The sequence below is a fragment of the Ixodes scapularis genome, unplaced genomic scaffold (genome assembly GCF_016920785.2).
Source record: "Ixodes scapularis isolate PalLabHiFi unplaced genomic scaffold, ASM1692078v2 PGA_scaffold12__126_contigs__length_90152505, whole genome shotgun sequence".
Taxonomy (NCBI): Eukaryota; Metazoa; Arthropoda; class Arachnida; order Ixodida; family Ixodidae; genus Ixodes; species Ixodes scapularis.
This window is the reverse complement of record NW_024609838.1, coordinates 13,639,160-13,650,332: the sequence shown is the minus strand read 5'-3', so window position 1 is coordinate 13,650,332 and position 11,173 is coordinate 13,639,160. Positions and strand designations below refer to the sequence as shown.

Below are 11,173 nucleotides of genomic sequence, written 5' to 3'. Positions count from 1 at the left end.
GAGGGCGTCAAGCACCCCGTTGCGTACGCCAGCCGTAAGCTACTTCTTTGTGAGAAGAAGTATGCAACAATTGAGAAGTGTCTGGCAATTGTGTGGGCCATGAAACATTTTCATGTGTATGTTGATAGACAAAATGTCACAGTCCAGTCGGACCACAACGCGCTCCGATGGCTAAACAACAGCAGGCAGAACAATGACCGTCTACAAAGTTGGAGCCTGTTGCTGCAGGCCTACCAGATTAAGATAGACTACAAACAGGGTTGCTTGCATTCGAATGCGGACGCCTTGTCGCGTATCTATGGGCACTATGATCAGAATGTAGTGCCCTGCCAAGGCTTGCGATCTGCTTCTCCACTGAACATGTAGTCGCAAAGATTTTTCTTTTATTTTTACAAACCTAAACATTGAGAATGTGAAAAAAAAAAAAAAAAAAGTTTATTGTATTCAGAGCATTTCACTTGTGCGTGTCTGCTTCGGATGCTTAGTTTTATAAAGCAGTATTACAGGAGGAGTTGCACTGTGCAATGAAAACAATGGGCGTTTCGTGAGCAAAGGCTCGCAAATCTTGTTTTTTTATGTTATCATTTCGGTTAAAGGGGCGTGTTGCGTAATTTTGTATCTTTTTGCCTTCATCGGGGGTTCGAGCATCTTTACTACACCTTGCGTGCCCCCTCCCGGGGTCGATGGGCCCCAAGTGGAGGCGCCAACGTGAACATTATAACCTTACACCTGTTTATATAGAACTCCGCATATAACTTCTTTGCCTACAAAGGTACTTTGTATTATTTTAGCTGCCCTTGACGCACATTGTGCCGCGTTATGCCGTTGATGGCATGTCCCATCCCGTGTTGTCGACCTTTCTAGGTTGTACGGGGAATCGGCTATTGTAAACATGAGAGGTATATTAAGGACTTGTAAATGCGTTTGTAGGGGTCTATGATTGGAATGTTTACAGAGTCGGCGGCGGAGGGCCGTTTTGTTTTGGATAGCGCCAACTGAACTCATTTATTATTTTGCTTGTCGGGATATGTGTAGCCCTACCACAGGGACGAGAATGCATGTTAGAGGGAGAGAGTGAAAGAGAGAGACGAGGGTAGCTATGTTGGGAGCGGCAGAGTTGAGAAGGGGGAGTTGACTGAGAGACTTGAGAGGAGACACATCGAGAGCGATGCAGCAGGAGTTGAGATAAAAGGCCCATCAAGAGTGATGCGGAAAAAAATCAAGTGGATAAAGTGCAGGGGTGTCACTTAGAGAGTTAGACGGCAGAGGCCATTGAGTTTTGAGAACTAGCGAACTCTAACTATGCTGTAATTTTTGTGTATAACACCTGTATATTAAGCCAAGTTATTCAACCCTAAGTCTATTATCCCGACATCACTAAAACCCTCGACTGGCAATCGGCGACAACGCCGTCAGCACAGACCCGAAGACGAGCGACTTCATGTCACGAGACGAGACGAGATGAATATAAACTTTACAGACCAGATAAAAGTGAGCGACGCATTGGCTAACATTGCGTCTTGGTGTCATGAAAATAACATGAAGATATTAATATTAGCAAAACTCAGTACATGCATATTACAACAAAAAGAACTATCTTAAATTTTAGCTATGAGGTTGCTGGCATAGGATTGACTGAAGTAGACAGTTACAAATATTTGGGAGTGATTTTGTCTTGTGACCTTGGGTGGAAAAGGCATGTACAGTATGTTAAGAAGCGGGCAACTAACAAATTGTGATACGTGAGGGGAACGCTGGGTAAATCTCCCCCTTCCGTTGAAATTCTTGCTTATAAGACAATTATTAGACCTGTGTTAGAATATGTGTCTGGAGTGTGGAGCCCATGGCAGAGCTCTCTGGTCAGTGAACTCGAAGATATTCAATTGCTAGCAGTGCATATAGTTTTTTCAGATTTCAGACAAACTATGTCTGTGACCGAACGTAAAAGGAGAGCCAATATAAGCCCGCTGTCAAACAGAAGAGAGAGCCAACGTTTGAAGCTGTTCTTTCAGATTTTCAAGAGTAGTATAAAAATTGATAGCGTGATTTACCTAAAAACAAAAAGTTTTTACTCGGACCGCTTGCATCACTCACAGACCGTAGCCCCTATTAAAGCTCGAATAAATAGCTATAAACAATCTTTTTTTTGTGCATACAATTGATTTTTGGAACAGCCTTCCCGGTGATGTTATCGATATTGATTCACTTTCTTCTTTCGGAAGAGCCGTAGATATTATTTTTCAGTGCTAAGATTGCATTTATTGCTGTTATGACATTATTTTTACTGTCTTTATTTTATTAGTTATTACTGCTGTTACATTTACTGCTACTGTTATTACTAGCCTTACATTTGGTTACTGTAATACTGTTGATATTGATTGATTTTCTTCTTTCGATTAAGTCGTAGATATTTTTCAGTGCTAAGATTGCTTTTTGTTTAGAACTGTTGTGTTTATAATTTGCAGGTATGACACTGTATCACCCCACTCCTGCCTTGGCCCAATATTGGGCCGGCAGTATTGATAAATAAATAAATAAAATAAAAAAGTGTGTGGCAACAAACTGAAAGAAAAATTGAAAATGAAGCACAGGTTGTCGATTGCTTGCTTCACAGAATAAATAGCCCAGCTCGCGTCCGATTTTGCTGCCCGTGGGACGCAGTTTCTTAGCAGAAAATCTCCTTTTTTTCGGTTCTCGTTCCTTATGGCGGAAAAACCCCAGTCGTCTGCTCTTGTTCCTCTCCCGAGTGATGCATGACGGGAGTGCATTCTGGTGCACACTTGATTCTCAAGGTGCAGCGAGTGCATAGACGTGTGGAGTGGCGACGCCGAAATGAACGCGTGGAGTGTCGGCCGAAACAAACATGCTCCATGTTGCGAGTGGGTATGCATGGGCACGAGTGCCCATGCATACATGTAGTCATACACTGTGCACGAGCATGTGGCTTCGACTTTTATCTTGTTTGCGTGCAGAAGTGGCTTCAACGGCATTGCAGAAATTACACTAGCCTTGACAATGAAGTACAAAAAGGTTTACGCCAAGTCTAGACACTGTTGCAAGATCACCGAGCCAGGAAACCTAAACCGAGCCACCACTAAATGTGTTCCGTTTCAAAATGGTGTAATTGGCAAGACTGAACCGCCACCAAATGTGCTCTGCGGTAGAGCACAAAAGTACATCACCAGACATGAGTGTCCAAAATGTACTTACAATGGCTAGCGGCGCCTCATAAAAGTCATGCAATGACCCTCTGCTTGGCCACTTAAGCCACACGCAGTGCCGTGCAGGGTACAGGACGGCATCCATGGTGCAGTGATCCAGGGTCCCGCCCGTAGTGTTCCGCTGCTGCCTTGGACAAGGTGAAAGCCAGCTCACTGATGTCATGGTCCCCGGTACCTGTGGTGTGTAACCATTGTGTTTAAAGGTTATACAACCACCGACCGATATTGCAGACCCGATGGGGATCGTGCAGAATTCCGAATAATTGAGCAGTATGAAAAAATGATTTTAGCCTAAAAATCACTTTATTATTACGACTTAAAACGCAAAGTTGCTGCAGCAAGTGATCGATGGTTTGCTGTACGGCATGGTACTGTATGGTACTTCGCATTTCAGCGAGTCATTTTGTCACTGTATACAGACGAAAGCATTCGGACAAGTTACGCGCTCACGGCTGCACAATGCTCGCCAACTGTAGGGCCAGTCGGTAGACTTTCCCCTCGGTGAAGGGCAAAGTCCGGTTTGTAAACGCTGTGCCGCTGGAATAAATGCGCAGATTGATCGCTACTTCCTTGGCGATACAATCGCTGCCTTCTCACGTCGACACACGGGAAATACCGCAAACAAAAGCAGACGCCGTCATGACTTTGCAAAGTAAAACCGGAGAGGCCAAGAGCAGAAGAATTGCTTAGAGTGCTGACGTGCTACGAGGCATCAGCAACCAAAACCTGCCATTTAAAAAAAATATATACTAGTTTCTTAGCAGGACGTGACGTCACGACAACTGACAGCAGTGATTGGCAGGCGGTGTGCATTCTTGCCACTGAATTCATAACCTGTCACCGAATGTAGTTTTTAAACATGGCAGATATAATCTGGCCTGTTTTTGTCCACAATGCTGCCGCCTAGTCTGTCGCATAAATTATTTTTGTTGCTAAGGGGCAATTGGGGCTTTACGTAAACATAGGCTGGACGTGCGTGTGGGAAAAATAACACGAATGGCGGCCCCCAACATTGGCTCTTCAAACAAACTGCCAGAAAACAAAAAGGCCAATATGTCAACATTTTTGTCCTTTCCCCATTTTTGGTGGCTGTCGTGTCAGATTGAAGTATAAGTAACTAGTAAAATAAAAATAAATAAAAAAGTACATAACAAAAGGTGTAAATAAACTCTGTAGATATAATACCAGTCCCAATGGTTTAACAAAGAGGCTGGCTTTCTCAGAATGCCCCCCTCTCACTCGAGTCCGTATTGAATCTTAATATGAAGTTGCCCCGAAAAAGCTGCAGAAAATGCACATAGTGACAGAGCCCATAAAGACCACACCTGCCTTTCGAACTAGATGCAGTACAGGACGCAGAACGGTACCCATGGGCTAGCTGCAGCTGTAGCCCAGTGCTTGTAGTATCTCGCAGCTGATGGAAGGGAGGGAGGCCAGCTCCTTCATGCCGTGGTACCGGGAAAAACAATACAGATGAGCCACAGACGTCAAGCGCCTTGAGTATTTCTGTGCATCCACGAAGCCAATCTGGGACAGCAACGACAGAAAACTTCAGTAACACAGTGAACAAAAGAGTAGGCATGCAGGCGAGCTGTGAATTCTGAACACAGCTAAAACCCAAGGCAAAAGAAAGCAGAAAGGAAGAGGCCTTTCCACTTCCTTGCATGTCGGGTTTGAGTCTCGCACGGGGTAGCAGAAAAGCAACAATACTGGCTCCCTAGTCTTTTTCTGCGTCAAGAAGCCTTGGAACAAAGAAATCCTACTGGTTATTCATCTTGTTTTCTCTTCTCGGGCGGATTATAGTGCACGGTGCGGAAGCAAACTGCCTCGAAAGGGCTCAACTCACACTTCCAAGAAAATGATTGGCGAGCAACCTCTCCATTGTGTGCTATGTGCACTGTACGTTTTAAGCAGGTCTGTTTTCTGCTAACACAACAGCGGTAGGAATGTTACTTGTGTCGAGCTGGAGAAGCCATAGTGGGGGCTACCCCAGCTACGCCCACGCTGGCTCTAATGGCGGTTATGTGCAACGCAGACAGTTTTCCCCATTTCAACCGAGCGCCTAGGCAGACACAGAAGCAGCCACATAAGACGATCGAGGGAAGACGCAGAGTTGTACAGGCGAAGAGGGAACGACATAGTGTAGCGAGCTTTTTAGTCCAGGCTATTCCTCCGAGAAATGCAGTCGGTGGAAATGTATATCAGTTGTTCTTGCCATTAATTTAGGTAACGAATGCAAACATTATACTATTTTGCATCTTTTTCTACTGCAATGCTGGTCACCCGCAACGAAAAAACGCCACAAACTGAAAGAAAGTCTGGTTGCAATGTTAACACGGACACCAAGTCCACCAGGAAAAGCCATCTGTGCCATCCACCTGTTCATAAGCGAGCTGGAGTTTATCAAAGCACAACCGAGACTCTCTCGGGAGTATTTGGTTCCTTGTCACTAGTTATTGAATGAAAACACAGTGCAGTGTTGATTACTGTCAGCGCAGCCTTGCCACTAGCACTGCTGTCACTCGGGTGGCACATATTTCGCTGGCACGACATGGCCTGCGAGCCACATATATCCCTAAAAGGAAGCTGCATAGAATGCACTTACCGTGGCTAGCGTCGCCGCCCAGAGAGCTTGCACAAAACCTCCGCATGACACGCAGTGCAGTTCAGAACAGAGCAGCACTGGCTAGCCAGTTGCTGCGAAGGCTTGCAGTGCCTTGCTGCTGCAAGTCACCTCCTTCATGCCTTGTGGTACCCATCAGTTTCAAAACAAACGCTGATGAACCACGACCAGCCATCACCTGTAGCACAAGGGGGAAAAACATATGAATGTGCAGTCTCCTATCTGTTTGCTTTTGTCTAACGTCTCTGAGTTTTCTTTGAGAAGAAGACAGCAATGACACTTCTTTCACAGTAATGTGCAAAAGAAACAAAAACGGCTCGGTTATTATACTGCCTCGTAAGTTGTGTGCAGCAAAGGCACGGGTGCGAGGGCACAGCTCTGCAGAATGTCCTTTTGCGCGGGTACTCGTGCAAAAAAGGCGCTTTTTACTGTCATGTGCTCGGGCCTGCGCCTCTGCTGCACACAACTTATGATACAGAGTGTATAGCCCGCCTCCGTGAGCACTCGCGTACGGCGAGAAATCCATGATATCCAGGGTACGATAGCAGGAAACCTCGCAAGGGTGCACGAGGCTGCAAGTGCGCCAGAATGTGCAACTGGAGGTGGTGACAGAATGACATAGTTTGAGAACATGAGTTTACTTGGGTCAAAATATAGAAGCGAAAAACGTAACTTCCTTGCCGGCTGATGTTTGGAGCCATCGGAGCACGATCAACTATTTGTTGTGATCGGGGTATTACGATCGGACGCGGGTTGGTAAAGATTTGAAAAACCCGGAAGAATAAAACCTGTTGGGGGCGAAGACAGACAGCGCAGTTCCTTGTTGACATGGGATGTAATATCAAACACATTATTCCGCCGGATCAAACGTTTTTGTTTAATCAGGCTTAGCTCGGAAGTCTGCCGGCAGGTCTGGGATGCGGTTTTAGAGCTCTTTTGGCGGGCTTTCAGGTTTCTGCGATGCGTGTTTTCATCGTGAGCACAGGCCAAATGTATTTGAAACGAAGAAGCAGCTCGGACACGTGGAACGAACACATCGAAATCACATCACAGGAAAACGCAAATCACTCACCTTTCGTTCGACGATGGTTCGCAAGACACGATTCAAATCGCCGACACTCGATTCGGTCACGATATTCAGGTAAAGGACGCAACAACGTAGGCCTTGCCGTTCCTAATAACTACATAAATACGACGATACGACACGATATCAAACAAAGGAGTCGGAAAAACGCAATCTGAAGCGCAGAAACGCGGTCCCGCGGTTGCAAAAAACAAGAAAATAAACAAAATAAAAAAAAAATAATACGTCAACAGAGTAAAAATAAAAGAAAGGTTCCTCGCTAAAAACCGTGACGTCACAGAAAACAAAACAAACAAAAACAAGCAAAACAAAATTTTTTTGTCACGTGACGTTATATTTGTGACGTCACTTCCGGTGACGTCGGGTCACGTGACCTTTCATTATTCCTCCTCCGAATCGCTCGTTTCTCCTCGACCTGTGATTGGTCTGTCGTTGCGGTCGCTTCGGTCGTTTCCAACGCATCGGGGAAAGTTGGGCTCGCTCCAACTCCTTGCGTCGTGAACGACACGTGCGTGCGTCCCTCCGTCGCTATGGCAACTGACGGTTGCAGACCGTTGCAACGGTCGTTCCGGTCGCTACGGACGCATGTGTGTGAACGGGCCTTTAAGATGATGAGAGTTTTAAACCTTCTATAAGTCAAAGTATTCTGGAAGCAGAAATGTTTGTGTCAGTGGGGGCCATGGGCTCAAAACCAGAGCGAGGCAAACTAGATATATATGATCAATGCTTTCATTTGATAGTATGGAAGAGAAATATTTATTTAAAGCGGGAGTGCAATGTGGCTCACACGGCGTCTACATTTTCATTCTTTAGTCGGATAGAGTCAGTATTATCTCTGGGTGAAAATACTTTCCAGAACTTCTGGGGGTTACTTTGCAGAATTCTTGCAGGTCCAAAGAAAATAACTTTTTTTTCGTCAACTTTACGCTCTGTACAAGACTTGAGACATGAAAAATAATCGTCCCAGACTTTGTTATTATTTAGTCTTTTAGCTCTTTTATACATGCGCTTCTTTTTGTTATTTATAATGATCGTAAAGTTTTATTGTACCAGGGGTTATGCCCGTCGCTGTTTACAATGACATTCGGAACAAACTGCCGAGTTAAATTATTAAGTTTGTTTTTAAATAGTAACCAGTTTTCTCCCACCGATCTTGAACGAAAGGTTTCGACATACGACTGCTAGAACGATGACAAGTTCCGATTTGTGGTGACGTAGTAATCACCTTTGTTATAGTCACGAATTGTTTGAACAGTTGGGCCTTGCGTCGGCACAGGGATAGATAACTCGATGATCAAAATTCCCTGGTCACTTAAGCCAGCAACACAGTTGACAGTTCTTATTATTTCTGTTGTGCTTGTAAGGGTAAGGTCAAGAATATTGTTGCCATGGGTGGGTTGTTCGACAACCGGGTGTGAGGTTAAAATTCAAACAGTTATATTGAAAAACTCTCGCGCAGCATTTGAGCTGCTCGTGGTAAGATGAACCCAGTCAATGTCTGAAAATTAAAGTCGCCAAAGATAGCAAAGTCTCCTTTTGGGTAAAGGCTCTAAATGTCAAGCAGCACGGTGTGCAATGTGTCGCAGCGCTCAGAACCACTGTTCGGTGCCTGATAATATACGATGGGCAGGAGATCAAACTATAAGGGGTACTTTATTGAACTTGTTATCCCCACAGCAGGGTGTTTACTACCAGAGCATAACAAAGAAATTGAACCTCGTCATCAGTCATGGGCACGTTAACAGCAAAAATTAAAGTAACAGTGTTACAGTTACAGTTACCTAGGGGGAAAAGTAACACTGTTACAGTGGCAGTTACCTAGGGGGAAAAGTAACACTGTTACAGTGACAGTTACCGGCTTCAAAAAGTAAAAGGTTACAGTCACTGCAAAAACAGTAACGCCGTTACTTTCTTGTTACAGTACAAAAATTGGACTCAAGAAACCACAAACCAAAACAATATTATTTTATTTGTTACACTACAGTAAGAAGAAAGGTAAACTGAGAAATTAGAAAAATTTAAACCCGAAGGGTGTTTATTTTCTTGTGTGATTTGCCATTTTAGCATTTTGATGTGCATAATTTATTTGCAAAAATTGATAAGTCAATGTTTTTGATGAGCGACATCGAAGATGACGCTTCAAAGGCTGCTTCTCCTAAGACCAAAGCGCTGGTAAGAGCAAAGCATTTGTATCCAGACCATGCATGACAAGCAGTCTTGGGCAGTAACTAGTTACTAGTAATGCATTACCGGTAACTAGAGTTACTTTTTTGGTAACTTTTACCTGTAACGAGTTACTCTTTACTGCTGGCAACTTGTAAATGTAACACTGTTTCTTTTGTATTGGGTAACTGTAACTGTAACTGTGGCCACACATTAAACAAACAAAAAATTGTCTGCTTTAGCACATGACTGAAAATTGACGGACGAGTCAGCACGGATCCGGGAGATAAAGGTAGCGGCACCCGCGGTGGTAGGGGCGGCAAACAATGTCCGCTTCACCGACTTTGGCTCACTCTTCTCATGTGGGGACCATCTGCGGGTGTCGGTGCTTGTGCAATATGTCTCTGAGTGTTCCGTCTGGGCTGTGTCTGCACCCCCCTCTCCCTTCCCCTTTGTAGGATATGTCCGTGCTGTCATTTTTACACCCAGCGGGTCACCGTCTCCTCTTCCCTATTAGTTTTCAAGGAAGCCATCCCCACACTGTGCAGAAAGCCGGCGCTTGTTTCACCTATTTGTTCTCTTCAGAGTCGCTCGAGTAAACACGAAGGCAGGTTCAAATGAAATTGCCTTTTTCGTTGATAGCCTCAAGAAACACCCCAATGGTTGGACACTTTGTTGTGGAACCACAGATGACTTTTTGGACACAGACGCCGCAGTGGTCGTCATACATTCTCGTTGAGTACCAGAAGGCCTCACTTTGTCTCCTTTCCTGTATATTCTTTCGAAGCTGTTTGACCTGCTATGTTCAGGCCTGCTTCCGAGTATATCCCGTAAGGTATAATTATGCGACCATCCGTGTCCTCATTCGTTTTGGAGTGAAAAATAAACAAAAACATTAACTGATGTACGTGGGCCGATGGCAATTTTGAAAAACAGTTGATTCTAAGTTATAGTCATGTGCAAATAGTAAATTTTGAGTTTGAAGCGAATAGTGGTTTTGGCCAAATATTTTCAATTTGAATATCGAAAAGTTTTCCCACGCCTTTCACTACTGTTGCATATCATATGCTTAGACAAAAAATCCAGCTAAAATCATGAATGTTGTTCTACTTGTTCATTTATTCAAATATTTATGAACTGTGACCTCAGAAAGTCTGATGTCATGGGATGGCAATAAACGACGGATCTGATATAAAATGATTTCTATAGAGATGGCCAATTATACCCAATTGAGTGAATTTACAAATCTTGCCATATAAAATATTCTTTCTTTAATCTTGAGCTAAAAAGAAAGAATTGCGCATGATGAACGCAGGTTGAAAGGGCATCTCTACCTAACATATACTCTTGCATAATAGTTTAATTTTGAAACTTTTACTACAATGTGGGTAACAGGTTCACAAAGCCTCCATTTATTTTCAAATACATCCGGCACGCGTGCACCATCCCGCTTTGAATGTATGCGTTTCTTCCAAGCACATAATTGCGATATTCACACTTTTCGAAGTGTTTATTCCCACGTAGCACCCAATGCCGTGCGAACATTCCCTGGGTGTTCTGAATGTTGAAGGAACGTTAAAACACCATTCGTAACGTTCTAGGAACGTTCGTATGTGAACATTCCCCACAAGGTAAGCTGCTCAACATTCTAGGAACGTTCGTTGGAGAACATTCATATGCACAATGTTCTCGGAACATTCGCCTTCGAATATTCATATGCGCAACATTCTTTGAACATTCGCTTGCGAACATTCCTAGAATTTTCGCAGGTGAAGCCAACTTTAAGGAGCTCTCACACAACCTGTGGTTCGAAACACCATCCACTATATGCCACTTTGTGCCAAAAATATGCAAGTTAAGTGGAGTTTCTGGAGACTTAGCATAAGGGATTAGTTTTATGTTATATATGAATCTGCCAAGGAATGTGATATAAGGTGTAGGAGAAAAACAATGGTTTTCAAAACTTCATAATGCACTTGGCACTCACTGCGTATGTAGAAGTGCAGTTTTGAATAGACCCGATTTTTAGCATGTGGGGTACAATACTTTGAAAAGGGTATATCCTGCAGTTGAGTGTGGGAT

The 11,173-nt window shown here is 44.0% G+C and overlaps 1 long non-coding RNA gene across 5 annotated transcripts; it reads right to left on the bottom strand.

Moving 5' to 3' along the window:
• Positions 1 to 1,107: 1,107 nt before the first annotated feature.
• LOC120846245 lies at positions 1,108 to 7,103 on the bottom strand. 5 transcript variants are annotated; one of them, XR_005798743.2, is made up of 4 exons: positions 6,486 to 6,759; positions 5,827 to 6,022; positions 4,589 to 4,748; positions 1,108 to 3,396 (listed from the first exon to the last, which is right to left on the bottom strand). It is a non-coding gene; the product is annotated as an uncharacterized LOC120846245 (long non-coding RNA). The 5 variants fall into 5 exon arrangements; XR_006077550.1 differs by lacking the exon at positions 6,486 to 6,759 and adding an exon at positions 6,917 to 7,103 and having other exon boundaries at positions 3,273 to 3,396; positions 4,547 to 4,748; XR_006077547.1 differs by having other exon boundaries at positions 3,273 to 3,396; positions 4,547 to 4,748.
• Positions 7,104 to 11,173: the final 4,070 nt, after the last annotated feature.